The sequence below is a fragment of the Phalacrocorax carbo genome, unplaced genomic scaffold (genome assembly GCF_963921805.1).
Source record: "Phalacrocorax carbo unplaced genomic scaffold, bPhaCar2.1 SCAFFOLD_63, whole genome shotgun sequence".
Lineage (NCBI taxonomy): Eukaryota > Metazoa > Chordata > Aves > Suliformes > Phalacrocoracidae > Phalacrocorax > Phalacrocorax carbo.
The window spans coordinates 560,238-587,304 of NW_026990423.1; the positions used below are offsets into that span (position 1 = coordinate 560,238).

Consider the following 27,067-nt stretch of genomic DNA (forward strand, 5'->3'; position numbering starts at 1 on the left):
ATTGCTGTTGGTTTGTTTTCACTTGTTTCTTCGTTTGTCTCTGTCTGCCTCCCAGTGCCTGATCTTTAATTCCTCCTTCCCCCTAGGCCGCTGTTCCTTTTTTCCATACTACATTGTGTTCTCTTTGGCCTCTTTCTCATTCCTCGGTTCCCTCCTCGCTGCCCTGTGGCCCGTCCCCATTTTATTGTTGCCTCTCCCTCCCTCTCTCTGGCTTCTTGCCCCTGTTTTTTAAATTCCTCCCTCTCTTCCCTGGTGGCCGTGTGATCTTTAGCCTTTCTCCGTCTCTTTCTGCCCAGCTCTCTGTGTCTATTCGTTAATTCTTCCCTCTCTGCCCTGTAGCCTGTAGCTTTTGTCCTTTCTGGCTTCCCCATGTCCCTATTTTAGAATTGGTTCTCTCTTCTTTCTGTACGCATGGCGATTCCTTTTGCTCTCCATCTCCCTTTTGGTGTATTTTCTTTTTCCTCTGGCTCCCTGTCCCTAATTGTTAATTCTCTCCCTGCTCATGCTCTGTACCACGTTGCCCCGTGGTTCGTTTTGTGGTGTTCCCTTCCCGGCCCCTTCCCTCCGCCGTTGCCTGTCTCGGTTCCCTGTCCCTGTGGCTTCTTTCTTCCCTCTCTGCCCTGTTCTTGTCGCTTTTCTTGTCTTTCTCCATCTTGCTCTGTCAGCTTTCTGCCCCAGTCTTCATTCCTCCCTCGCTGTCGTGCTGCCTGCCCCAGGTTCTTTGTGTGTTTCCAGCCTGCTCCTCATCGTTCTTTCTTGGTCTCTGTCCTGCTCTTCCCACTTTCTGCTGCCTCTCTTCCCCTCTCTCTGCTGCTTTTATCTCCACCTCTGACAGGCTCCCTCTCTGTGTTCTAATTCCACGTTCTCTGTCACGTAGACCCGTGCTGTTTGTTTGTCCTCATCTCTCTCTGTCCAGCTCCTTGCTGCTATGATTTATTGCCCAATTTCCTCCCTCTCTGTCTTGCTAGCCCATTGCTGTTGGTTTGTTTTCACTTGTTTCTTCGTTTGTCTCTGTCTGCCTCCCAGTGCCTGATCTTTAATTCCTCCTTCCCCCTAGGCCGCTGTTCCTTTTTTCCATACTACATTGTGTTCTCTTTGGCCTCTTTCTCATTCCTCGGTTCCCTCCTCGCTGCCCTGTGGCCCGTCCCCATTTTATTGTTCCCTCTCTCTCCCTCTCTCTGGCTTCTTGCCCCTGTTTTTTAAATTCCTCCCTCTCTTCCCTGGTGGCCGTGTGATCTTTAGCCTTTCTCCGTCTCTTTCTGCCCAGCTCTCTGTGTCTATTCGTTAATTCTTCCCTCTCTGCCCTGTAGCCTGTAGCTTTTGTCCTTTCTGGCTTCCCCATGTCCCTATTTTAGAATTGGTTCTCTCTCTTCTTTCTGTACGCATTGCGATTCCTGTTGCTCTCCGTCTCCCTTTTGGTGTATTTTCTTTTTCCTCTGGCTCCCTGTCCCTAATTGTTAATTCCCTCCCTGCTCATGCTCTGTACCACGTAGCCCCGTGGTTCGTTTTGTGGTGTTCCCTCCCCGGCCCCTTCCCTCTGTCGTTGGCTGTCTAGGCTCCCTGTCCCTGTGGCTTCTTTCTTCCCTCTCTGCCCTGTTCTTGTCGCTTTTCTTGTCTTTCTCCATCTTGCTCTGTCAGCTTTCTGCCCCTAGTCTTCATTCCTCCCTCGCTGTCGTGCTGCCTGCCCCAGGTTCTTTGTGTGTTTCCAGCCTGCTCCTCATCGTTCTTTCTTGGTCTCTGTCCTGCTCTTCCCACTTTCTGCTGCCTCTCTTCCCCTCTCTCTGCTGCTTTTATCTCCACCTCTGACAGGCTCCCTCTCTGTGTTCTAATTCCACGTTCTCTGTCACGTAGACCCGTGCTGTTTGTTTGTCCTCATCTCTCTCTGTCCAGCTCCTTGCTGCTATGATTTATTGCCCAGTTTCCTCCCTCTCTGTCTTGCTAGCCCATTGCTGTTGGTTTGTTTTCACTTGTTTCTTCGTTTGTCTCTGTCTGCCTCCCAGTGCCTGATCTTTAATTCCTCCTTCCCCCTAGGCCGCTGTTCCTTTTTTCCATACTACATTGTGTTCTCTTTGGCCTCTTTCTCATTCCTCGGTTCCCTCCTCGCTGCCCTGTGGCCCGTCCCCATTTTATTGTTCCCTCTCTCTCCCTCTCTCTGGCTTCTTGCCCCTGTTTTTTAAATTCCTCCCTCTCTTCCCTGGTGGCCGTGTGATCTTTAGCCTTTCTCCGTCTCTTTCTGCCCAGCTCTCTGTGTCTATTCGTTAATTCTTCCCTCTCTGCCCTGTAGCCTGTAGCTTTTGTCCTTTCTGGCTTCCCCATGTCCCTATTTTAGAATTGGTTCTCTCTCTTCTTTCTGTACGCATTGCGATTCCTGTTGCTCTCCGTCTCCCTTTTGGTGTATTTTCTTTTTCCTCTGGCTCCCTGTCCCTAATTGTTAATTCCCTCCCTGCTCATGCTCTGTACCACGTAGCCCCGTGGTTCGTTTTGTGGTGTTCCCTCCCCGGCCCCTTCCCTCTGTCGTTGGCTGTCTAGGCTCCCTGTCCCTGTGGCTTCTTTCTTCCCTCTCTGCCCTGTTCTTGTCGCTTTTCTTGTCTTTCTCCATCTTGCTCTGTCAGCTTTCTGCCCCTAGTCTTCATTCCTCCCTCGCTGTCGTGCTGCCTGCCCCAGGTTCTTTGTGTGTTTCCAGCCTGCTCCTCATCGTTCTTTCTTGGTCTCTGTCCTGCTCTTCCCACTTTCTGCTGCCTCTCTTCCCCTCTCTCTGCTGCTTTTATCTCCACCTCTGACAGGCTCCCTCTCTGTGTTCTAATTCCACGTTCTCTGTCACGTAGACCCGTGCTGTTTGTTTGTCCTCATCTCTCTCTGTCCAGCTCCTTGCTGCTATGATTTATTGCCCAGTTTCCTCCCTCTCTGTCTTGCTAGCCCATTGCTGTTGGTTTGTTTTCACTTGTTTCTTCGTTTGTCTCTGTCTGCCTCCCAGTGCCTGATCTTTAATTCCTCCTTCCCCCTAGGCCGCTGTTCCTTTTTTCCATACTACATTGTGTTCTCTTTGGCCTCTTTCTCATTCCTCGGTTCCCTCCTCGCTGCCCTGTGGCCCGTCCCCATTTTATTGTTGCCTCTCCCTCCCTCTCTCTGGCTTCTTGCCCCTGTTTTTTAAATTCCTCCCTCTCTTCCCTGGTGGCCGTGTGATCTTTAGCCTTTCTCCGTCTCTTTCTGCCCAGCTCTCTGTGTCTATTCGTTAATTCTTCCCTCTCTGCCCTGTAGCCTGTAGCTTTTGTCCTTTCTGGCTTCCCCATGTCCCTATTTTAGAATTGGTTCTCTCTTCTTTCTGTACGCATGGCGATTCCTTTTGCTCTCCATCTCCCTTTTGGTGTATTTTCTTTTTCCTCTGGCTCCCTGTCCCTAATTGTTAATTCTCTCCCTGCTCATGCTCTGTACCACGTTGCCCCGTGGTTCGTTTTGTGGTGTTCCCTTCCCGGCCCCTTCCCTCCGCCGTTGCCTGTCTCGGTTCCCTGTCCCTGTGGCTTCTTTCTTCCCTCTCTGCCCTGTTCTTGTCGCTTTTCTTGTCTTTCTCCATCTTGCTCTGTCAGCTTTCTGCCCCAGTCTTCATTCCTCCCTCGCTGTCGTGCTGCCTGCCCCAGGTTCTTTGTGTGTTTCCAGCCTGCTCCTCATCGTTCTTTCTTGGTCTCTGTCCTGCTCTTCCCTCTTTCTGCTGCCTCTCTTCCCCTCTCTGCTGCTTTTATCTCCACCTCTGACAGGCTCCCTCTCTGTGTTCTAATTCCACGTTCTCTGTCACGTAGACCCGTGCTGTTTGTTTGTCCTCATCTCTCTCTGTCCAGCTCCTTGCTGCTATGATTTATTGCCCAATTTCCTCCCTCTCTGTCTTGCTAGCCCATTGCTGTTGGTTTGTTTTCACTTGTTTCTTCGTTTGTCTCTGTCTGCCTCCCAGTGCCTGATCTTTAATTCCTCCTTCCCCCTAGGCCGCTGTTCCTTTTTTCCATACTACATTGTGTTCTCTTTGGCCTCTTTCTCATTCCTCGGTTCCCTCCTCGCTGCCCTGTGGCCCGTCCCCATTTTATTGTTCCCTCTCCCTCCCTCTCTCTGGCTTCTTGCCCCTGTTTTTTAAATTCCTCCCTCTCTTCCCTGGTGGCCGTGTGATCTTTAGCCTTTCTCCGTCTCTTTCTGCCCAGCTCTCTGTGTCTATTCGTTAATTCTTCCCTCTCTGCCCTGTAGCCTGTAGCTTTTGTCCTTTCTGGCTTCCCCATGTCCCTATTTTAGAATTGGTTCTCTCTCTTCTTTCTGTACGCATTGCGATTCCTGTTGCTCTCCGTCTCCCTTTTGGTGTATTTTCTTTTTCCTCTGGCTCCCTGTCCCTAATTGTTAATTCCCTCCCTGCTCATGCTCTGTACCACGTAGCCCCGTGGTTCGTTTTGTGGTGTTCCCTCCCCGGCCCCTTCCCTCTGTCGTTGGCTGTCTAGGCTCCCTGTCCCTGTGGCTTCTTTCTTCCCTCTCTGCCCTGTTCTTGTCGCTTTTCTTGTCTTTCTCCATCTTGCTCTGTCAGCTTTCTGCCCCTAGTCTTCATTCCTCCCTCGCTGTCGTGCTGCCTGCCCCAGGTTCTTTGTGTGTTTCCAGCCTGCTCCTCATCGTTCTTTCTTGGTCTCTGTCCTGCTCTTCCCACTTTCTGCTGCCTCTCTTCCCCTCTCTCTGCTGCTTTTATCTCCACCTCTGACAGGCTCCCTCTCTGTGTTCTAATTCCACGTTCTCTGTCACGTAGACCCGTGCTGTTTGTTTGTCCTCATCTCTCTCTGTCCAGCTCCTTGCTGCTATGATTTATTGCCCAGTTTCCTCCCTCTCTGTCTTGCTAGCCCATTGCTGTTGGTTTGTTTTCACTTGTTTCTTCGTTTGTCTCTGTCTGCCTCCCAGTGCCTGATCTTTAATTCCTCCTTCCCCCTAGGCCGCTGTTCCTTTTTTCCATACTACATTGTGTTCTCTTTGGCCTCTTTCTCATTCCTCGGTTCCCTCCTCGCTGCCCTGTGGCCCGTCCCCATTTTATTGTTGCCTCTCCCTCCCTCTCTCTGGCTTCTTGCCCCTGTTTTTTAAATTCCTCCCTCTCTTCCCTGGTGGCCGTGTGATCTTTAGCCTTTCTCCGTCTCTTTCTGCCCAGCTCTCTGTGTCTATTCGTTAATTCTTCCCTCTCTGCCCTGTAGCCTGTAGCTTTTGTCCTTTCTGGCTTCCCCATGTCCCTATTTTAGAATTGGTTCTCTCTCTTCTTTCTGTACGCATTGCGATTCCTGTTGCTCTCCGTCTCCCCTTTGGTGTATTTTCTTTTTCCTCTGGCTCCCTGTCCCTAATTGTTAATTCCCTCCCTGCTCATGCTCTGTACCACGTAGCCCCGTGGTTCGTTTTGTGGTGTTCCCTCCCCGGCCCCTTCCCTCTGTCGTTGGCTGTCTAGGCTCCCTGTCCCTGTGGCTTCTTTCTTCCCTCTCTGCCCTGTTCTTGTCGCTTTTCTTGTCTTTCTCCATCTTGCTCTGTCAGCTTTCTGCCCCTAGTCTTCATTCCTCCCTCGCTGTCGTGCTGCCTGCCCCAGGTTCTTTGTGTGTTTCCAGCCTGCTCCTCATCGTTCTTTCTTGGTCTCTGTCCTGCTCTTCCCACTTTCTGCTGCCTCTCTTCCCCTCTCTCTGCTGCTTTTATCTCCACCTCTGACAGGCTCCCTCTCTGTGTTCTAATTCCACGTTCTCTGTCACGTAGACCCGTGCTGTTTGTTTGTCCTCATCTCTCTCTGTCCAGCTCCTTGCTGCTATGATTTATTGCCCAGTTTCCTCCCTCTCTGTCTTGCTAGCCCATTGCTGTTGGTTTGTTTTCACTTGTTTCTTCGTTTGTCTCTGTCTGCCTCCCAGTGCCTGATCTTTAATTCCTCCTTCCCCCTAGGCCGCTGTTCCTTTTTTCCATACTACATTGTGTTCTCTTTGGCCTCTTTCTCATTCCTCGGTTCCCTCCTCGCTGCCCTGTGGCCCGTCCCCATTTTATTGTTGCCTCTCCCTCCCTCTCTCTGGCTTCTTGCCCCTGTTTTTTAAATTCCTCCCTCTCTTCCCTGGTGGCCGTGTGATCTTTAGCCTTTCTCCGTCTCTTTCTGCCCAGCTCTCTGTGTCTATTCGTTAATTCTTCCCTCTCTGCCCTGTAGCCTGTAGCTTTTGTCCTTTCTGGCTTCCCCATGTCCCTATTTTAGAATTGGTTCTCTCTCTTCTTTCTGTACGCATTGCGATTCCTGTTGCTCTCCGTCTCCCTTTTGGTGTATTTTCTTTTTCCTCTGGCTCCCTGTCCCTAATTGTTAATTCCCTCCCTGCTCATGCTCTGTACCACGTAGCCCCGTGGTTCGTTTTGTGGTGTTCCCTCCCCGGCCCCTTCCCTCTGTCGTTGGCTGTCTAGGCTCCCTGTCCCTGTGGCTTCTTTCTTCCCTCTCTGCCCTGTTCTTGTCGCTTTTCTTGTCTTTCTCCATCTTGCTCTGTCAGCTTTCTGCCCCTAGTCTTCATTCCTCCCTCGCTGTCGTGCTGCCTGCCCCAGGTTCTTTGTGTGTTTCCAGCCTGCTCCTCATCGTTCTTTCTTGGTCTCTGTCCTGCTCTTCCCACTTTCTGCTGCCTCTCTTCCCCTCTCTCTGCTGCTTTTATCTCCACCTCTGACAGGCTCCCTCTCTGTGTTCTAATTCCACGTTCTCTGTCACGTAGACCCGTGCTGTTTGTTTGTCCTCATCTCTCTCTGTCCAGCTCCTTGCTGCTATGATTTATTGCCCAGTTTCCTCCCTCTCTGTCTTGCTAGCCCATTGCTGTTGGTTTGTTTTCACTTGTTTCTTCGTTTGTCTCTGTCTGCCTCCCAGTGCCTGATCTTTAATTCCTCCTTCCCCCTAGGCCGCTGTTCCTTTTTTCCATACTACATTGTGTTCTCTTTGGCCTCTTTCTCATTCCTCGGTTCCCTCCTCGCTGCCCTGTGGCCCGTCCCCATTTTATTGTTGCCTCTCCCTCCCTCTCTCTGGCTTCTTGCCCCTGTTTTTTAAATTCCTCCCTCTCTTCCCTGGTGGCCGTGTGATCTTTAGCCTTTCTCCGTCTCTTTCTGCCCAGCTCTCTGTGTCTATTCGTTAATTCTTCCCTCTCTGCCCTGTAGCCTGTAGCTTTTGTCCTTTCTGGCTTCCCCATGTCCCTATTTTAGAATTGGTTCTCTCTTCTTTCTGTACGCATGGCGATTCCTTTTGCTCTCCATCTCCCTTTTGGTGTATTTTCTTTTTCCTCTGGCTCCCTGTCCCTAATTGTTAATTCTCTCCCTGCTCATGCTCTGTACCACGTTGCCCCGTGGTTCGTTTTGTGGTGTTCCCTTCCCGGCCCCTTCCCTCCGCCGTTGCCTGTCTCGGTTCCCTGTCCCTGTGGCTTCTTTCTTCCCTCTCTGCCCTGTTCTTGTCGCTTTTCTTGTCTTTCTCCATCTTGCTCTGTCAGCTTTCTGCCCCAGTCTTCATTCCTCCCTCGCTGTCGTGCTGCCTGCCCCAGGTTCTTTGTGTGTTTCCAGCCTGCTCCTCATCGTTCTTTCTTGGTCTCTGTCCTGCTCTTCCCACTTTCTGCTGCCTCTCTTCCCCTCTCTCTGCTGCTTTTATCTCCACCTCTGACAGGCTCCCTCTCTGTGTTCTAATTCCACGTTCTCTGTCACGTAGACCCGTGCTGTTTGTTTGTCCTCATCTCTCTCTGTCCAGCTCCTTGCTGCTATGATTTATTGCCCAATTTCCTCCCTCTCTGTCTTGCTAGCCCATTGCTGTTGGTTTGTTTTCACTTGTTTCTTCGTTTGTCTCTGTCTGCCTCCCAGTGCCTGATCTTTAATTCCTCCTTCCCCCTAGGCCGCTGTTCCTTTTTTCCATACTACATTGTGTTCTCTTTGGCCTCTTTCTCATTCCTCGGTTCCCTCCTCGCTGCCCTGTGGCCCGTCCCCATTTTATTGTTGCCTCTCCCTCCCTCTCTCTGGCTTCTTGCCCCTGTTTTTTAAATTCCTCCCTCTCTTCCCTGGTGGCCGTGTGATCTTTAGCCTTTCTCCGTCTCTTTCTGCCCAGCTCTCTGTGTCTATTCGTTAATTCTTCCCTCTCTGCCCTGTAGCCTGTAGCTTTTGTCCTTTCTGGCTTCCCCATGTCCCTATTTTAGAATTGGTTCTCTCTCTTCTTTCTGTACGCATTGCGATTCCTGTTGCTCTCCGTCTCCCTTTTGGTGTATTTTCTTTTTCCTCTGGCTCCCTGTCCCTAATTGTTAATTCCCTCCCTGCTCATGCTCTGTACCACGTAGCCCCGTGGTTCGTTTTGTGGTGTTCCCTCCCCGGCCCCTTCCCTCTGTCGTTGGCTGTCTAGGCTCCCTGTCCCTGTGGCTTCTTTCTTCCCTCTCTGCCCTGTTCTTGTCGCTTTTCTTGTCTTTCTCCATCTTGCTCTGTCAGCTTTCTGCCCCTAGTCTTCATTCCTCCCTCGCTGTCGTGCTGCCTGCCCCAGGTTCTTTGTGTGTTTCCAGCCTGCTCCTCATCGTTCTTTCTTGGTCTCTGTCCTGCTCTTCCCACTTTCTGCTGCCTCTCTTCCCCTCTCTCTGCTGCTTTTATCTCCACCTCTGACAGGCTCCCTCTCTGTGTTCTAATTCCACGTTCTCTGTCACGTAGACCCGTGCTGTTTGTTTGTCCTCATCTCTCTCTGTCCAGCTCCTTGCTGCTATGATTTATTGCCCAGTTTCCTCCCTCTCTGTCTTGCTAGCCCATTGCTGTTGGTTTGTTTTCACTTGTTTCTTCGTTTGTCTCTGTCTGCCTCCCAGTGCCTGATCTTTAATTCCTCCTTCCCCCTAGGCCGCTGTTCCTTTTTTCCATACTACATTGTGTTCTCTTTGGCCTCTTTCTCATTCCTCGGTTCCCTCCTCGCTGCCCTGTGGCCCGTCCCCATTTTATTGTTGCCTCTCCCTCCCTCTCTCTGGCTTCTTGCCCCTGTTTTTTAAATTCCTCCCTCTCTTCCCTGGTGGCCGTGTGATCTTTAGCCTTTCTCCGTCTCTTTCTGCCCAGCTCTCTGTGTCTATTCGTTAATTCTTCCCTCTCTGCCCTGTAGCCTGTAGCTTTTGTCCTTTCTGGCTTCCCCATGTCCCTATTTTAGAATTGGTTCTCTCTTCTTTCTGTACGCATGGCGATTCCTTTTGCTCTCCATCTCCCTTTTGGTGTATTTTCTTTTTCCTCTGGCTCCCTGTCCCTAATTGTTAATTCTCTCCCTGCTCATGCTCTGTACCACGTTGCCCCGTGGTTCGTTTTGTGGTGTTCCCTTCCCGGCCCCTTCCCTCCGCCGTTGCCTGTCTCGGTTCCCTGTCCCTGTGGCTTCTTTCTTCCCTCTCTGCCCTGTTCTTGTCGCTTTTCTTGTCTTTCTCCATCTTGCTCTGTCAGCTTTCTGCCCCAGTCTTCATTCCTCCCTCGCTGTCGTGCTGCCTGCCCCAGGTTCTTTGTGTGTTTCCAGCCTGCTCCTCATCGTTCTTTCTTGGTCTCTGTCCTGCTCTTCCCACTTTCTGCTGCCTCTCTTCCCCTCTCTCTGCTGCTTTTATCTCCACCTCTGACAGGCTCCCTCTCTGTGTTCTAATTCCACGTTCTCTGTCACGTAGACCCGTGCTGTTTGTTTGTCCTCATCTCTCTCTGTCCAGCTCCTTGCTGCTATGATTTATTGCCCAGTTTCCTCCCTCTCTGTCTTGCTAGCCCATTGCTGTTGGTTTGTTTTCACTTGTTTCTTCGTTTGTCTCTGTCTGCCTCCCAGTGCCTGATCTTTAATTCCTCCTTCCCCCTAGGCCGCTGTTCCTTTTTTCCATACTACATTGTGTTCTCTTTGGCCTCTTTCTCATTCCTCGGTTCCCTCCTCGCTGCCCTGTGGCCCGTCCCCATTTTATTGTTGCCTCTCCCTCCCTCTCTCTGGCTTCTTGCCCCTGTTTTTTAAATTCCTCCCTCTCTTCCCTGGTGGCCGTGTGATCTTTAGCCTTTCTCCGTCTCTTTCTGCCCAGCTCTCTGTGTCTATTCGTTAATTCTTCCCTCTCTGCCCTGTAGCCTGTAGCTTTTGTCCTTTCTGGCTTCCCCATGTCCCTATTTTAGAATTGGTTCTCTCTCTTCTTTCTGTACGCATTGCGATTCCTGTTGCTCTCCGTCTCCCTTTTGGTGTATTTTCTTTTTCCTCTGGCTCCCTGTCCCTAATTGTTAATTCCCTCCCTGCTCATGCTCTGTACCACGTAGCCCCGTGGTTCGTTTTGTGGTGTTCCCTCCCCGGCCCCTTCCCTCTGTCGTTGGCTGTCTAGGCTCCCTGTCCCTGTGGCTTCTTTCTTCCCTCTCTGCCCTGTTCTTGTCGCTTTTCTTGTCTTTCTCCATCTTGCTCTGTCAGCTTTCTGCCCCTAGTCTTCATTCCTCCCTCGCTGTCGTGCTGCCTGCCCCAGGTTCTTTGTGTGTTTCCAGCCTGCTCCTCATCGTTCTTTCTTGGTCTCTGTCCTGCTCTTCCCACTTTCTGCTGCCTCTCTTCCCCTCTCTCTGCTGCTTTTATCTCCACCTCTGACAGGCTCCCTCTCTGTGTTCTAATTCCACGTTCTCTGTCACGTAGACCCGTGCTGTTTGTTTGTCCTCATCTCTCTCTGTCCAGCTCCTTGCTGCTATGATTTATTGCCCAGTTTCCTCCCTCTCTGTCTTGCTAGCCCATTGCTGTTGGTTTGTTTTCACTTGTTTCTTCGTTTGTCTCTGTCTGCCTCCCAGTGCCTGATCTTTAATTCCTCCTTCCCCCTAGGCCGCTGTTCCTTTTTTCCATACTACATTGTGTTCTCTTTGGCCTCTTTCTCATTCCTCGGTTCCCTCCTCGCTGCCCTGTGGCCCGTCCCCATTTTATTGTTGCCTCTCCCTCCCTCTCTCTGGCTTCTTGCCCCTGTTTTTTAAATTCCTCCCTCTCTTCCCTGGTGGCCGTGTGATCTTTAGCCTTTCTCCGTCTCTTTCTGCCCAGCTCTCTGTGTCTATTCGTTAATTCTTCCCTCTCTGCCCTGTAGCCTGTAGCTTTTGTCCTTTCTGGCTTCCCCATGTCCCTATTTTAGAATTGGTTCTCTCTTCTTTCTGTACGCATGGCGATTCCTTTTGCTCTCCATCTCCCTTTTGGTGTATTTTCTTTTTCCTCTGGCTCCCTGTCCCTAATTGTTAATTCTCTCCCTGCTCATGCTCTGTACCACGTTGCCCCGTGGTTCGTTTTGTGGTGTTCCCTTCCCGGCCCCTTCCCTCCGCCGTTGCCTGTCTCGGTTCCCTGTCCCTGTGGCTTCTTTCTTCCCTCTCTGCCCTGTTCTTGTCGCTTTTCTTGTCTTTCTCCATCTTGCTCTGTCAGCTTTCTGCCCCAGTCTTCATTCCTCCCTCGCTGTCGTGCTGCCTGCCCCAGGTTCTTTGTGTGTTTCCAGCCTGCTCCTCATCGTTCTTTCTTGGTCTCTGTCCTGCTCTTCCCACTTTCTGCTGCCTCTCTTCCCCTCTCTCTGCTGCTTTTATCTCCACCTCTGACAGGCTCCCTCTCTGTGTTCTAATTCCACGTTCTCTGTCACGTAGACCCGTGCTGTTTGTTTGTCCTCATCTCTCTCTGTCCAGCTCCTTGCTGCTATGATTTATTGCCCAATTTCCTCCCTCTCTGTCTTGCTAGCCCATTGCTGTTGGTTTGTTTTCACTTGTTTCTTCGTTTGTCTCTGTCTGCCTCCCAGTGCCTGATCTTTAATTCCTCCTTCCCCCTAGGCCGCTGTTCCTTTTTTCCATACTACATTGTGTTCTCTTTGGCCTCTTTCTCATTCCTCGGTTCCCTCCTCGCTGCCCTGTGGCCCGTCCCCATTTTATTGTTCCCTCTCTCTCCCTCTCTCTGGCTTCTTGCCCCTGTTTTTTAAATTCCTCCCTCTCTTCCCTGGTGGCCGTGTGATCTTTAGCCTTTCTCCGTCTCTTTCTGCCCAGCTCTCTGTGTCTATTCGTTAATTCTTCCCTCTCTGCCCTGTAGCCTGTAGCTTTTGTCCTTTCTGGCTTCCCCATGTCCCTATTTTAGAATTGGTTCTCTCTCTTCTTTCTGTACGCATTGCGATTCCTGTTGCTCTCCGTCTCCCTTTTGGTGTATTTTCTTTTTCCTCTGGCTCCCTGTCCCTAATTGTTAATTCCCTCCCTGCTCATGCTCTGTACCACGTAGCCCCGTGGTTCGTTTTGTGGTGTTCCCTCCCCGGCCCCTTCCCTCTGTCGTTGGCTGTCTAGGCTCCCTGTCCCTGTGGCTTCTTTCTTCCCTCTCTGCCCTGTTCTTGTCGCTTTTCTTGTCTTTCTCCATCTTGCTCTGTCAGCTTTCTGCCCCTAGTCTTCATTCCTCCCTCGCTGTCGTGCTGCCTGCCCCAGGTTCTTTGTGTGTTTCCAGCCTGCTCCTCATCGTTCTTTCTTGGTCTCTGTCCTGCTCTTCCCACTTTCTGCTGCCTCTCTTCCCCTCTCTCTGCTGCTTTTATCTCCACCTCTGACAGGCTCCCTCTCTGTGTTCTAATTCCACGTTCTCTGTCACGTAGACCCGTGCTGTTTGTTTGTCCTCATCTCTCTCTGTCCAGCTCCTTGCTGCTATGATTTATTGCCCAGTTTCCTCCCTCTCTGTCTTGCTAGCCCATTGCTGTTGGTTTGTTTTCACTTGTTTCTTCGTTTGTCTCTGTCTGCCTCCCAGTGCCTGATCTTTAATTCCTCCTTCCCCCTAGGCCGCTGTTCCTTTTTTCCATACTACATTGTGTTCTCTTTGGCCTCTTTCTCATTCCTCGGTTCCCTCCTCGCTGCCCTGTGGCCCGTCCCCATTTTATTGTTGCCTCTCCCTCCCTCTCTCTGGCTTCTTGCCCCTGTTTTTTAAATTCCTCCCTCTCTTCCCTGGTGGCCGTGTGATCTTTAGCCTTTCTCCGTCTCTTTCTGCCCAGCTCTCTGTGTCTATTCGTTAATTCTTCCCTCTCTGCCCTGTAGCCTGTAGCTTTTGTCCTTTCTGGCTTCCCCATGTCCCTATTTTAGAATTGGTTCTCTCTTCTTTCTGTACGCATGGCGATTCCTTTTGCTCTCCATCTCCCTTTTGGTGTATTTTCTTTTTCCTCTGGCTCCCTGTCCCTAATTGTTAATTCTCTCCCTGCTCATGCTCTGTACCACGTTGCCCCGTGGTTCGTTTTGTGGTGTTCCCTTCCCGGCCCCTTCCCTCCGCCGTTGCCTGTCTCGGTTCCCTGTCCCTGTGGCTTCTTTCTTCCCTCTCTGCCCTGTTCTTGTCGCTTTTCTTGTCTTTCTCCATCTTGCTCTGTCAGCTTTCTGCCCCAGTCTTCATTCCTCCCTCGCTGTCGTGCTGCCTGCCCCAGGTTCTTTGTGTGTTTCCAGCCTGCTCCTCATCGTTCTTTCTTGGTCTCTGTCCTGCTCTTCCCTCTTTCTGCTGCCTCTCTTCCCCTCTCTGCTGCTTTTATCTCCACCTCTGACAGGCTCCCTCTCTGTGTTCTAATTCCACGTTCTCTGTCACGTAGACCCGTGCTGTTTGTTTGTCCTCATCTCTCTCTGTCCAGCTCCTTGCTGCTATGATTTATTGCCCAATTTCCTCCCTCTCTGTCTTGCTAGCCCATTGCTGTTGGTTTGTTTTCACTTGTTTCTTCGTTTGTCTCTGTCTGCCTCCCAGTGCCTGATCTTTAATTCCTCCTTCCCCCTAGGCCGCTGTTCCTTTTTTCCATACTACATTGTGTTCTCTTTGGCCTCTTTCTCATTCCTCGGTTCCCTCCTCGCTGCCCTGTGGCCCGTCCCCATTTTATTGTTCCCTCTCCCTCCCTCTCTCTGGCTTCTTGCCCCTGTTTTTTAAATTCCTCCCTCTCTTCCCTGGTGGCCGTGTGATCTTTAGCCTTTCTCCGTCTCTTTCTGCCCAGCTCTCTGTGTCTATTCGTTAATTCTTCCCTCTCTGCCCTGTAGCCTGTAGCTTTTGTCCTTTCTGGCTTCCCCATGTCCCTATTTTAGAATTGGTTCTCTCTCTTCTTTCTGTACGCATTGCGATTCCTGTTGCTCTCCGTCTCCCTTTTGGTGTATTTTCTTTTTCCTCTGGCTCCCTGTCCCTAATTGTTAATTCCCTCCCTGCTCATGCTCTGTACCACGTAGCCCCGTGGTTCGTTTTGTGGTGTTCCCTCCCCGGCCCCTTCCCTCTGTCGTTGGCTGTCTAGGCTCCCTGTCCCTGTGGCTTCTTTCTTCCCTCTCTGCCCTGTTCTTGTCGCTTTTCTTGTCTTTCTCCATCTTGCTCTGTCAGCTTTCTGCCCCTAGTCTTCATTCCTCCCTCGCTGTCGTGCTGCCTGCCCCAGGTTCTTTGTGTGTTTCCAGCCTGCTCCTCATCGTTCTTTCTTGGTCTCTGTCCTGCTCTTCCCACTTTCTGCTGCCTCTCTTCCCCTCTCTCTGCTGCTTTTATCTCCACCTCTGACAGGCTCCCTCTCTGTGTTCTAATTCCACGTTCTCTGTCACGTAGACCCGTGCTGTTTGTTTGTCCTCATCTCTCTCTGTCCAGCTCCTTGCTGCTATGATTTATTGCCCAGTTTCCTCCCTCTCTGTCTTGCTAGCCCATTGCTGTTGGTTTGTTTTCACTTGTTTCTTCGTTTGTCTCTGTCTGCCTCCCAGTGCCTGATCTTTAATTCCTCCTTCCCCCTAGGCCGCTGTTCCTTTTTTCCATACTACATTGTGTTCTCTTTGGCCTCTTTCTCATTCCTCGGTTCCCTCCTCGCTGCCCTGTGGCCCGTCCCCATTTTATTGTTGCCTCTCCCTCCCTCTCTCTGGCTTCTTGCCCCTGTTTTTTAAATTCCTCCCTCTCTTCCCTGGTGGCCGTGTGATCTTTAGCCTTTCTCCGTCTCTTTCTGCCCAGCTCTCTGTGTCTATTCGTTAATTCTTCCCTCTCTGCCCTGTAGCCTGTAGCTTTTGTCCTTTCTGGCTTCCCCATGTCCCTATTTTAGAATTGGTTCTCTCTCTTCTTTCTGTACGCATTGCGATTCCTGTTGCTCTCCGTCTCCCTTTTGGTGTATTTTCTTTTTCCTCTGGCTCCCTGTCCCTAATTGTTAATTCCCTCCCTGCTCATGCTCTGTACCACGTAGCCCCGTGGTTCGTTTTGTGGTGTTCCCTCCCCGGCCCCTTCCCTCTGTCGTTGGCTGTCTAGGCTCCCTGTCCCTGTGGCTTCTTTCTTCCCTCTCTGCCCTGTTCTTGTCGCTTTTCTTGTCTTTCTCCATCTTGCTCTGTCAGCTTTCTGCCCCTAGTCTTCATTCCTCCCTCGCTGTCGTGCTGCCTGCCCCAGGTTCTTTGTGTGTTTCCAGCCTGCTCCTCATCGTTCTTTCTTGGTCTCTGTCCTGCTCTTCCCACTTTCTGCTGCCTCTCTTCCCCTCTCTCTGCTGCTTTTATCTCCACCTCTGACAGGCTCCCTCTCTGTGTTCTAATTCCACGTTCTCTGTCACGTAGACCCGTGCTGTTTGTTTGTCCTCATCTCTCTCTGTCCAGCTCCTTGCTGCTATGATTTATTGCCCAGTTTCCTCCCTCTCTGTCTTGCTAGCCCATTGCTGTTGGTTTGTTTTCACTTGTTTCTTCGTTTGTCTCTGTCTGCCTCCCAGTGCCTGATCTTTAATTCCTCCTTCCCCCTAGGCCGCTGTTCCTTTTTTCCATACTACATTGTGTTCTCTTTGGCCTCTTTCTCATTCCTCGGTTCCCTCCTCGCTGCCCTGTGGCCCGTCCCCATTTTATTGTTGCCTCTCCCTCCCTCTCTCTGGCTTCTTGCCCCTGTTTTTTAAATTCCTCCCTCTCTTCCCTGGTGGCCGTGTGATCTTTAGCCTTTCTCCGTCTCTTTCTGCCCAGCTCTCTGTGTCTATTCGTTAATTCTTCCCTCTCTGCCCTGTAGCCTGTAGCTTTTGTCCTTTCTGGCTTCCCCATGTCCCTATTTTAGAATTGGTTCTCTCTTCTTTCTGTACGCATGGCGATTCCTTTTGCTCTCCATCTCCCTTTTGGTGTATTTTCTTTTTCCTCTGGCTCCCTGTCCCTAATTGTTAATTCTCTCCCTGCTCATGCTCTGTACCACGTAGCCCCGTGGTTCGTTTTGTGGTGTTCCCTTCCCTCCGTCGTTGCCTGTCTCGGCTCCCTGTCCCTGTGGCTTCTTACTTCCCTCTCTGCCCTGTTCTTGTCGCTTTTCTTGTCTTTCTCCATCTTGCTCTGTCAGCTTTCTGCCCCTAGTCTTCATTCCTCCCTCGCTGTCGTGCTGCCTGCCCCAGGTTCTTTGTGTGTTTCCAGCCTGCTCCTCATCGTTCTTTCTTGGTCTCTGTCCTGCTCTTCCCACTTTCTGCTTCCTCTCTTCCCCTCTCTGCTGCTTTTATCTCCACCTCTGACAGGCTCCCTTTCTGTGTTCTAATTCCACGTTCTCTGTCACGTAGACCCGTGCTGTTTGTTTGTCCTCATCTCTCTGTCCAGCTCCTTGCTGCTATGATTTATTGCCCAATTTCCTCCCTCTCTGTCTTGCTAGCCCATTGCTGTTGGTTTTTCTTCGTTTGTCTCTGTCTGCCTCCCAGTGCCTGATCTTTAATTCCTCCTTCCCCATAGGCCGCTGTTCCTTTTTTCCATACTACATTGTGTTCTCTTTGGCATCTTTTCCTTATTCCTCGGTTCCCTCCTCGCTGCCCTGTGGCCCGTCCCCATTTTATTGTTGCCTCTCCCTCCCTCTCTCTGGCTTCTTGCCCCTGTTTTTTAAATTCCTCCCTCTCTTCCCTGGTGGCCGTGTGATCTTTAGCCTTTCTCCGTCTCTTCCTGCCCAGCTCTCTGTGTCTATTCGTTAATTCTTCCCTCTCTGCCCTGTAGCCTGTAGCTTTTGTCCTTTCTGGCTTCCCCATGTCCCTATTTTAGAATTGGTTCTCTCTCTTCTTTCTGTACGCATTGCGATTCCTGTTGCTCTCCGTCTCCCTTTTGGTGTATTTTCTTTTTCCTCTGGCTCCCTGTCCCTAATTGTTAATTCCCTCCCTGCTCATGCTCTGTACCACGTAGCCCCGTCGTTCGTTTTGTGGTTTTCCCTCCCCGGCCCCTTCCCTCTGTCGTTGGCTGTCTCGGCTCCCTGTCCCTGTGGCTTCTTTCTTCCCTCTCTGCCCTGTTCTTGTCGCTTTTCTTGTCTTTCTCCATCTTGCTCTGTCAGCTTTCTGCCCCTAGTCTTCATTCCTCCCTCGCTGTCGTGCTGCCTGCCCCAGGTTCTTTGTGTGTTTCCAGCCTGCTCCTCATCGTTCTTTCTTGGTCTCTGTCCTGCTCTTCCCACTTTCTGCTGCCTCTCTTCCCCTCTCTCTGCTGCTTTTATCTCCACCTCAGTCAGGCTCCCTGTCCTTCTCTGGCTGTCCTGTTCCCTGCCTTGTGCCTTCTCACTACATGCACACACCCCCCCCGCCCCGTCCAGCCGCATGCCGCTTTTCTCTTCTCTCTTCCTACTGTCCTGTGCCCTGCTCCTTACCTTTGGTGGCCTCCCCCTCTGCCCAGCAGCCCGTCGCTCCAGGAGCCAGGTAATGGACGGTCCGCTCCCTGCCCAACGAGGACAAGCGTGTGCCGTGGTTTAGCCCCAGCTGGCAACTCTGCACCAGGGAGCTGCTTGCTCACTCCACCCTCAGTGGGCTGGGGGAGAGAGCTGGAAGGGTAAAAGTGAGAAAAATCATGGGTGTTTAATAGGTAGAGCAACAGCTGTGCGTGAAAGCAAAGCAAGGAATTAATTCACTCCTCCTTTTCGGTGGGCAGGTGTTGAGCCTTCTCTGGGAAAGCAGGGCTCTGTCAAGTGTAATGGTTACTTAGGGAGTGAAATGCCGTAGCCCCTAAGGACTCCCCCTTCTTCCCCAGCTGCATGTACTCAGCGTGATGTCAAATGGTATTGAATATCCCTTTGGTCAGTTAGCTGGGAAAGCTTTCCCAGCTGTGTCCTCTCCCAGCTTACTTGCTGGTGGGGCACTGAGAGAACCAGAAGAGGCTCTGACTGTGGAAGCAGTGCTCAGCACATCTCTACATTGTTAACGCTGTTTTGAACATAAATCCAAAACTTATCCTTTCCTAGCTACTATGGAGAAAATGAGCACTATCCTAGCCAAAACCAGCTCCGTGCGGCTCTGGCAATGGCGGCCGAGGTGGCCTGGGGGCAGGGGGAGCTTTGGGGACCCTGAGCCACGAATCGCTCCTGGGACTTGTTACATGCGCGCTGCCTGCACAAACACCTGCCCTCTCCTTTGCCCTCGGGGCTGCGTTTGCGCTCCCTTGGCGTGGGGCAAGGGGCTGTGATGGAGCCCGGGGAGGAGGTGGTGCACTGTGGGGGTGAGGGGAGGGGGCCCCCCGTTGCTGCTGCGCCTCAGCTGTGGGCGGGGTCTGGATGGAGGAGCCCCAGGTGCGGGCAGTGGGGCTGCCGGTGCCGGCTCCTACCTGGAAAAGGGGTGGTGCCCTGCTCCGGGGGGCCAGTGCGAGCCGAGGGCGGGACGGGGCGGAGCTGTGGCCGAGCGTCAGCGGGCTGCGACTGTAGCGACGGAGGAGGTGAGCGGGAGCTGGGTGGTGGACGGCTGGGTCCCGGGTGAAGCCCCGAGGAGGGCTGCGGCGGGGCAGCGCCGGGTCGGAGCGGGCGGTGGGGAGAGCGAGGCTGTGCTGAGGGCTCGGTGGGGCTTCCGGGTGCATCGGCGGGAGGGACGGTGCCCCGCAGGGTGAGAGAGCGGGGAGGGCGGGCTCGCGGCGTGCCGGGAGCTGTAGTCCTTGTGGCGCGCGGCCGCCGGCCCTGTCACGTGGTTCGCCGGGGCGCGGCGGGAGGCGCGGTGTTCCGGCGCTCGGGTGCCGGGCGGCCGTGCCGCGTACGGACCGCGAGGTGTATTTTTGGGGTTGGATTCGTGTTGATTTCTGGGGGCTTCCAGGTGCGGCCGCTCCCCGAGAAGCGGTGAGTTCCCCGAGAGCTGACAGAAGGGAGGAGGATGATGCTCTTTTCCCCTGCCCAGGACGCCTAAGATGGCCGCCTCCCCGGCTCACCGGAGCTCCCCCTCAGCCTCCCCTGGCCCGCCTTGCCCGCGCGCCTGCCCCCCCTCCCTCGCCCCGCGCGCTTGCCCCCCCTCCCTCGCCCCGCGCGCCTGCACCCCCCTCCCCCTCCCCCGCGCGCCTGCCCCCCCTCCGGCGCCTGCCCCCCCCCACCCCCTCGCCCCGCGCGCCTGCCCCCCCACACCCCCTCGCCCCGCGCGCTTGGCCCTCCTCCGGCGCCTGCCCCCCCCCCCACCCCCTCGCCCCGCGCGCCTGCCCCCCCTCCGGCGCCTGCCCCTCCCCCCCACCCCCTCGCCCCGCGCGCCTGCCCCCCCTCCGGCGCCTGCCCCCCCCCACCCCCTCGCGCCTGCCCCCCCTCCGGCGCCTGCCCCCCCCCACCCCCGCGCGCCTGCCCCCCCTCCGGCGCCTGCCCCCCCCCACCCCCTCGCGCCTGCCCCCCCTCCGGCGCCTGCCCCCCCACACCCCCTCGCGCCTGCCCCCCCTCCGGCGCCTGCCCCCCCCACCCCCTCCCCCGCGCGCCTGCCCCCCCTCCGGCGCCTGCCCCTCCCCCCACCCCCTCGCCCCGCGCGCCTGCCCCCCCTCCGGCGCCTGCCCCCCCCCCCACCCCCTCGCCCCGCGCGCCTGCCCCCCCTCCGGCGCCTGCCCCCCCCCCCCCTCGCCCTGCGCGCTTGGCCCCCCTCCGGCGCCTGCCCCCCCCCCACCCCCTCGCCCCGCGCGCCTGCCCCCCCTCCGGCGCCTGCCCCCCTCGCCCCGCGCGCCTGCCCCCCTTCCGGCGCCTGCCCCCCCCCCCACCCCCTCACCCCGCGCGCCTGCCCCCCCTCCGGCGCCTGCCCCCCCCCCCCCCCTCGCCCCGCGCGCCTGTCCCCCCTCCGGCGCCTGCCCCCCCTCCGGCGCCTGCCCCTTCCCCCCCTCCCCGCGCGCCTGCCCCCCCCCGCCCTCGCCCCACGCGCCTGCCCCCAGCCCCGGCACCTCCCCTGAAGCGTGCTGCGTAGGCCTAGGCCGTCCCCAGGCCCTGTCGTGAAGGCAGCGAGCCGGCCCTCAAGCGCACTGGATTCCCCCTCGGCGCAGGGGCCCTTAGCACTAGCGCAGGGAAGGAGCGGGGGGTCCAGAAGCCCCCTGCGCAAGGAGAGGCTTTGGCCAGGGTCGATCGACGGTAATGATGGTCGCTCTTTCTTCTTTCCCTCTCCCAGAGACCTTGCTGCGGACGTGGTTGTCTGTCCTTCCCCCGGGGATGCCGTTGACTGTGGCCGTCTCAGGCTCGCGTGGCTTCTCTCTGCCCGGCCTCGCCGTCCTTGCAGCGCGGGGCTGAAAAGGGATAGACAAAGCCCTTCCCGGCTGTGGACAGGACCTGCCTCGGCTGAAGCTGGAGACGCCAACGAAAGGTAAAGCAGAAGAAACTGAAGGCGCTCTGGCTGACAGCTGCCTTCCTGCCGCAGGCAAGAGAGAGCCTGTCCCTGCAGGTGAGGGAGGGAGGATCCCCCTTCGTAGCCCGCAGCGGGCCAGGCCACCGACGTGCACCGCAGGGTCTGTACGCGTAACCCGGAGTTCGGTACGGGCGTGTAGTGCACGAGCGAGCTAGGCCACGTGCCTAGGAAGCCTCATCTTGTAAGAGCTGTAAGACACCCATGTATTCTCTTTAGGTGGAGGATGGCCTAGAGTCTGGAGCTGCAGAAGAGGCAGGGAGGAGAGAAGGGGAAACAAGCATCTGAACGGCTAAATTGTGCCAGCAGCGCTGAGAGCGAGAGTCACGGTGAGTCCTGGGCCACTGGGGCCCCATTGCCTCTCTTGTGCATCCTGGGCCCTCCCTGTCTCTCCCCTGGCCCCCTCTCTTTCCTTACCTGCTGCAAAATTTTTTTTTTTGCGCTCCCCCCCCCCCGCACCGTCTTTCTCCATCTCGCTCTGAGTGGCTCCCTGCCTCCCTGTCTTTTCAGTCCTCCCTCTCTCTGTCCTGTAGCCTGTGGCTACTTTTTCTTTCTCTGCCTCTCTCTGCCTGGCTCTGGCTCTGTTTTTTTGTATTCCTCCTGCTCTGTCCTGTAGCCTGTCGGTATTTTGTCTTTCTCTGGCTCTCTTGGTGTGGCTCCCTGTGTTACTGAAAAACGTGGTAAAATTGGAAACAACTCTGTAACTCCAATTTAGTATTAAAGAGCAGGCATTCTTTATTCACGGCGCCAGATGCACGGGGGATCGCTCCTCCTAACGTGCGTACCTCACGCACCTTTCCCCTACAATTTATAGCTCAAAATTTTACGTAGTCAGACATATTCATTATTGTCCTGTCTACTGATTGGTACAAACTTGCTCTTTCCTTATGTAAATTACTGCGCAGGCTCGGTTGTCCTCTTCTGAGTAGGTGGTGTTACTTGAGTCGGTGGTGGTCCGTGAGTCGGTGGTCGCGATCTTCCCCCTGCCGGAATTACCTTTTACCTTCTTGGCTCTTAATCTTGCCAGTTTTGGCTAGTTTTCTCAGTCCGCTACACGAAACCGCGTTTTGTCATCCTTTTCTGACAGAAGCACATTGCCTATTGTTCTGTTCACATTAATGATTACCTAGGGACTAAAATGCAGATCAACAGATACACTGATTCGTACGCTCCATGTTCCCATAGTGTAACAACGTCTCTGGTTGATTGATTTCATCGCTTTGGTTACACTTGTTCCTGTTGTTCTGTTTCTTCTTTTTTGGCTTTGTGTGATCCTGTTTTTCTCTGCCTCTCGCTTTTCCCAGCTCCCCGTCCCTCACTTTTAATGCCCGTTATCCTTCACCAACTCACTCTTCCTTGGTTCCCGTCCCCGTTTCTGAATTCCTCCTGCTTTGCCACGTAGCCCGTGACATTTTCTTAATCTCTCTGTCTGCCTCAACGCTCCCCCCGCGCTTTTTATTCGTCTTCTCTGCTCTGTACCCTGCTACTGTTCTTGCCTTTCTGAGTTCTTCTCTGTCCAGCTCCCTTTCCCTATTCTTGAATTCCTGTTCTTCCTGCACCCGCCGCTGTTCCCTGTGATCTCCATCTCTCTCTGTCCAGCTCCCTGTCCCTAGGTTTTAATTCCTGCCTCTGCCCACTGTAGCCTGTCTAGATTTTTCTCTCGGCCCCTCTCTGTCCGGCTCCCTCTCTCTGTGTTCTAATTCCACGTTCTCTGTCACGTAGACCCGTGCTGTTTGTTTGTCCTCATCTCTCTCTGTCCAGCTCCTTGCTGCTATGATTTATTGCCCAATTTCCTCCCTCTCTGTCTTGCTAGCCCATTGCTGTTGGTTTGTTTTCACTTGTTTCTTCGTTTGTCTCTGTCTGCCTCCCAGTGCCTGATCTTTAATTCCTCCTTCCCCCTAGGCCGCTGTTCCTTTTTTCCATACTACATTGTGTTCTCTTTGGCCTCTTTCTCATTCCTCGGTTCCCTCCTCGCTGCCCTGTGGCCCGTCCCCATTTTATTGTTGCCTCTCTCTCCCTCTCTCTGGCTTCTTGCCCCTGTTTTTTAAATTCCTCCCTCTCTTCCCTGGTGGCCGTGTGATCTTTAGCCTTTCTCCGTCTCTTTCTGCCCAGCTCTCTGTGTCTATTCGTTAATTCTTCCCTCTCTGCCCTGTAGCCTGTAGCTTTTGTCCTTTCTGGCTTCCCCATGTCCCTATTTTAGAATTGGTTCTCTCTCTTCTTTCTGTACGCATTGCGATTCCTGTTGCTCTCCGTCTCCCTTTTGGTGTATTTTCTTTTTCCTCTGGCTCCCTGTCCCTAATTGTTAATTCCCTCCCTGCTCATGCTCTGTACCACGTAGCCCCGTGGTTCGTTTTGTGGTGTTCCCTCCCCGGCCCCTTCCCTCTGTCGTTGGCTGTCTAGGCTCCCTGTCCCTGTGGCTTCTTTCTTCCCTCTCTGCCCTGTTCTTGTCGCTTTTCTTGTCTTTCTCCATCTTGCTCTGTCAGCTTTCTGCCCCTAGTCTTCATTCCTCCCTCGCTGTCGTGCTGCCTGCCCCAGGTTCTTTGTGTGTTTCCAGCCTGCTCCTCATCGTTCTTTCTTGGTCTCTGTCCTGCTCTTCCCACTTTCTGCTGCCTCTCTTCCCCTCTCTCTGCTGCTTTTATCTCCACCTCTGACAGGCTCCCTCTCTGTGTTCTAATTCCACGTTCTCTGTCACGTAGACCCGTGCTGTTTGTTTGTCCTCATCTCTCTCTGTCCAGCTCCTTGCTGCTATGATTTATTGCCCAGTTTCCTCCCTCTCTGTCTTGCTAGCCCATTGCTGTTGGTTTGTTTTCACTTGTTTCTTCGTTTGTCTCTGTCTGCCTCCCAGTGCCTGATCTTTAATTCCTCCTTCCCCCTAGGCCGCTGTTCCTTTTTTCCATACTACATTGTGTTCTCTTTGGCCTCTTTCTCATTCCTCGGTTCCCTCCTCGCTGCCCTGTGGCCCGTCCCCATTTTATTGTTGCCTCTCCCTCCCTCTCTCTGGCTTCTTGCCCCTGTTTTTTAAATTCCTCCCTCTCTTCCCTGGTGGCCGTGTGATCTTTAGCCTTTCTCCGTCTCTTTCTGCCCAGCTCTCTGTGTCTATTCGTTAATTCTTCCCTCTCTGCCCTGTAGCCTGTAGCTTTTGTCCTTTCTGGCTTCCCCATGTCCCTATTTTAGAATTGGTTCTCTCTCTTCTTTCTGTACGCATTGCGATTCCTGTTGCTCTCCGTCTCCCTTTTGGTGTATTTTCTTTTTCCTCTGACTCCCTGTCCCTAATTGTTAATTCCCTCCCTGCTCATGCTCTGTACCACGTAGCCCCGTGGTTCGTTTTGTGGTGTTCCCTCCCCGGCCCCTTCCCTCTGTCGTTGGCTGTCTAGGCTCCCTGTCCCTGTGGCTTCTTTCTTCCCTCTCTGCCCTGTTCTTGTCGCTTTTCTTGTCTTTCTCCATCTTGCTCTGTCAGCTTTCTGCCCCTAGTCTTCATTCCTCCCTCGCTGTCGTGCTGCCTGCCCCAGGTTCTTTGTGTGTTTCCAGCCTGCTCCTCATCGTTCTTTCTTGGTCTCTGTCCTGCTCTTCCCACTTTCTGCTGCCTCTCTTCCCCTCTCTCTGCTGCTTTTATCTCCACCTCTGACAGGCTCCCTCTCTGTGTTCTAATTCCACGTTCTCTGTCACGTAGACCCGTGCTGTTTGTTTGTCCTCATCTCTCTCTGTCCAGCTCCTTGCTGCTATGATTTATTGCCCAGTTTCCTCCCTCTCTGTCTTGCTAGCCCATTGCTGTTGGTTTGTTTTCACTTGTTTCTTCGTTTGTCTCTGTCTGCCTCCCAGTGCCTGATCTTTAATTCCTCCTTCCCCCTAGGCCGCTGTTCCTTTTTTCCATACTACATTGTGTTCTCTTTGGCCTCTTCCTCATTCCTCGGTTCCCTCCTCGCTGCCCTGTGGCCCGTCCCCATTTTATTGTTGCCTCTCCCTCCCTCTCTCTGGCTTCTTGCCCCTGTTTTTTAAATTCCTCCCTCTCTTCCCTGGTGGCCGTGTGATCTTTAGCCTTTCTCCGTCTCTTTCTGCCCAGCTCTCTGTGTCTATTCGTTAATTCTTCCCTCTCTGCCCTGTAGCCTGTAGCTTTTGTCCTTTCTGGCTTCCCCATGTCCCTATTTTAGAATTGGTTCTCTCTTCTTTCTGTACGCATGGCGATTCCTTTTGCTCTCCATCTCCCTTTTGGTGTATTTTCTTTTTCCTCTGGCTCCCTGTCCCTAATTGTTAATTCTCTCCCTGCTCATGCTCTGTACCACGTTGCCCCGTGGTTCGTTTTGTGGTGTTCCCTTCCCGGCCCCTTCCCTCCGCCGTTGCCTGTCTCGGTTCCCTGTCCCTGTGGCTTCTTTCTTCCCTCTCTGCCCTGTTCTTGTCGCTTTTCTTGTCTTTCTCCATCTTGCTCTGTCAGCTTTCTGCCCCAGTCTTCATTCCTCCCTCGCTGTCGTGCTGCCTGCCCCAGGTTCTTTGTGTGTTTCCAGCCTGCTCCTCATCGTTCTTTCTTGGTCTCTGTCCTGCTCTTCCCTCTTTCTGCTGCCTCTCTTCCCCTCTCTGCTGCTTTTATCTCCACCTCTGACAGGCTCCCTCTCTGTGTTCTAATTCCACGTTCTCTGTCACGTAGACCCGTGCTGTTTGTTTGTCCTCATCTCTCTCTGTCCAGCTCCTTGCTGCTATGATTTATTGCCCAATTTCCTCCCTCTCTGTCTTGCTAGCCCATTGCTGTTGGTTTGTTTTCACTTGTTTCTTCGTTTGTCTCTGTCTGCCTCCCAGTGCCTGATCTTTAATTCCTCCTTCCCCCTAGGCCGCTGTTCCTTTTTTCCATACTACATTGTGTTCTCTTTGGCCTCTTTCTCATTCCTCGGTTCCCTCCTCGCTGCCCTGTGGCCCGTCCCCATTTTATTGTTGCCTCTCTCTCCCTCTCTCTGGCTTCTTGCCCCTGTTTTTTAAATTCCTCCCTCTCTTCCCTGGTGGCCGTGTGATCTTTAGCCTTTCTCCGTCTCTTTCTGCCCAGCTCTCTGTGTCTATTCGTTAATTCTTCCCTCTCTGCCCTGTAGCCTGTAGCTTTTGTCCTTTCTGGCTTCCCCATGTCCCTATTTTAGAATTGTTTCTCTCTCTTCTTTCTGTACGCATTGCGATTCCTGTTGCTCTCCGTCTCCCCTTTGGTGTATTTTCTTTTTCCTCTGGCTCCCTGTCCCTAATTGTTAATTCCCTCCCTGCTCATGCTCTGTACCACGTAGCCCCGTGGTTCGTTTTGTGGTGTTCCCTCCCCGGCCCCTTCCCTCTGTCGTTGGCTGTCTAGGCTCCCTGTCCCTGTGGCTTCTTTCTTCCCTCTCTGCCCTGTTCTTGTCGCTTTTCTTGTCTTTCTCCATCTTGCTCTGTCAGCTTTCTGCCCCTAGTCTTCATTCCTCCCTCGCTGTCGTGCTGCCTGCCCCAGGTTCTTTGTGTGTTTCCAGCCTGCTCCTCATCGTTCGTTCTTGGTCTCTGTCCTGCTCTTCCCACTTTCTGCTGCCTCTCTTCCCCTCTCTCTGCTGCTTTTATCTCCACCTCTGACAGGCTCCCTCTCTGTGTTCTAATTCCACGTTCTCTGTCACGTAGACCCGTGCTGTTTGTTTGTCCTCATCTCTCTCTGTCCAGCTCCTTGCTGCTATGATTTATTGCCCAGTTTCCTCCCTCTCTGTCTTGCTAGCCCATTGCTGTTGGTTTGTTTTCACTTGTTTCTTCGTTTGTCTCTGTCTGCCTCCCAGTGCCTGATCTTTAATTCCTCCTTCCCCCTAGGCCGCTGTTCCTTTTTTCCATACTACATTGTGTTCTCTTTGGCCTCTTTCTCATTCCTCGGTTCCCTCCTCGCTGCCCTGTGGCCCGTCCCCATTTTATTGTTGCCTCTCTCTCCCTCTCTCTGGCTTCTTGCCCCTGTTTTTTAAATTCCTCCCTCTCTTCCCTGGTGGCCGTGTGATCTTTAGCCTTTCTCCGTCTCTTCCTGCCCAGCTCTCTGTGTCTATTCGTTAATTCTTTCCTCTCTGCCCTGTAGCCTGTAGCTTGTGTCCTTTCTGGCTTCCCCATGTCCCTATTTTAGAATTGGTTCTCTTGTCTTTCTGTACGCATTGCGATTCCTTTTGCTCTCCATCTCCCTTTTGGTGTATTTTCTTTTTCCTCTGGCTCCCTGTCCCTAATTGTTAATTCTCTCCCTGCTCATGCTCTGTACCACGTAGCCCCGTGGTTCGTTTTGTGGTGTTCCCTTCCCTCCGTCGTTGCCTGTCTCGGCTCCCTGTCCCTGTGGCTTCTTACTTCCCTCTCTGCCCTGTTCTTGTCGCTTTTCTTGTCTTTCTCCATCTTGCTCTGTCAGCTTTCTGCCCCTAGTCTTCATTCCTCCCTCGCTGTCGTGCTGCCTGCCCCAGGTTCTTTGTGTGTTTCCAGCCTGCTCCTCATCGTTCTTTCTTGGTCTCTGTCCTGCTCTTCCCACTTTCTGCTTCCTCTCTTCCCCTCTCTGCTGCTTTTATCTCCACCTCTGACAGGCTCCCTTTCTGTGTTCTAATTCCACGTTCTCTGTCACGTAGACCCGTGCTGTTTGTTTGTCCTCATCTCTCTGTCCAGCTCCTTGCTGCTAT

At 53.4% G+C, this 27,067-nt stretch overlaps 1 long non-coding RNA gene across 2 annotated transcripts in view; it reads left to right on the forward strand.

Annotated features, from left to right (window-relative positions):
* Window positions 1-20,866, forward strand: part of LOC135311198 (uncharacterized) — a 57,292-nt gene extending 36,426 nt beyond the window's left edge. Inside the window, exons 4-5 of one of the 2 annotated variants that reach the window (XR_010370996.1) lie at window positions 20,214-20,405; window positions 20,664-20,866. This is a non-coding gene — a long non-coding RNA (uncharacterized LOC135311198). Of the gene's footprint in view, window positions 1-20,213; window positions 20,406-20,483; window positions 20,508-20,663 lie in introns of those variants that run through there. The other variant, XR_010370997.1, reaches the window with a different exon arrangement.
* Window positions 20,867-27,067: the final 6,201 nt, after the last annotated feature.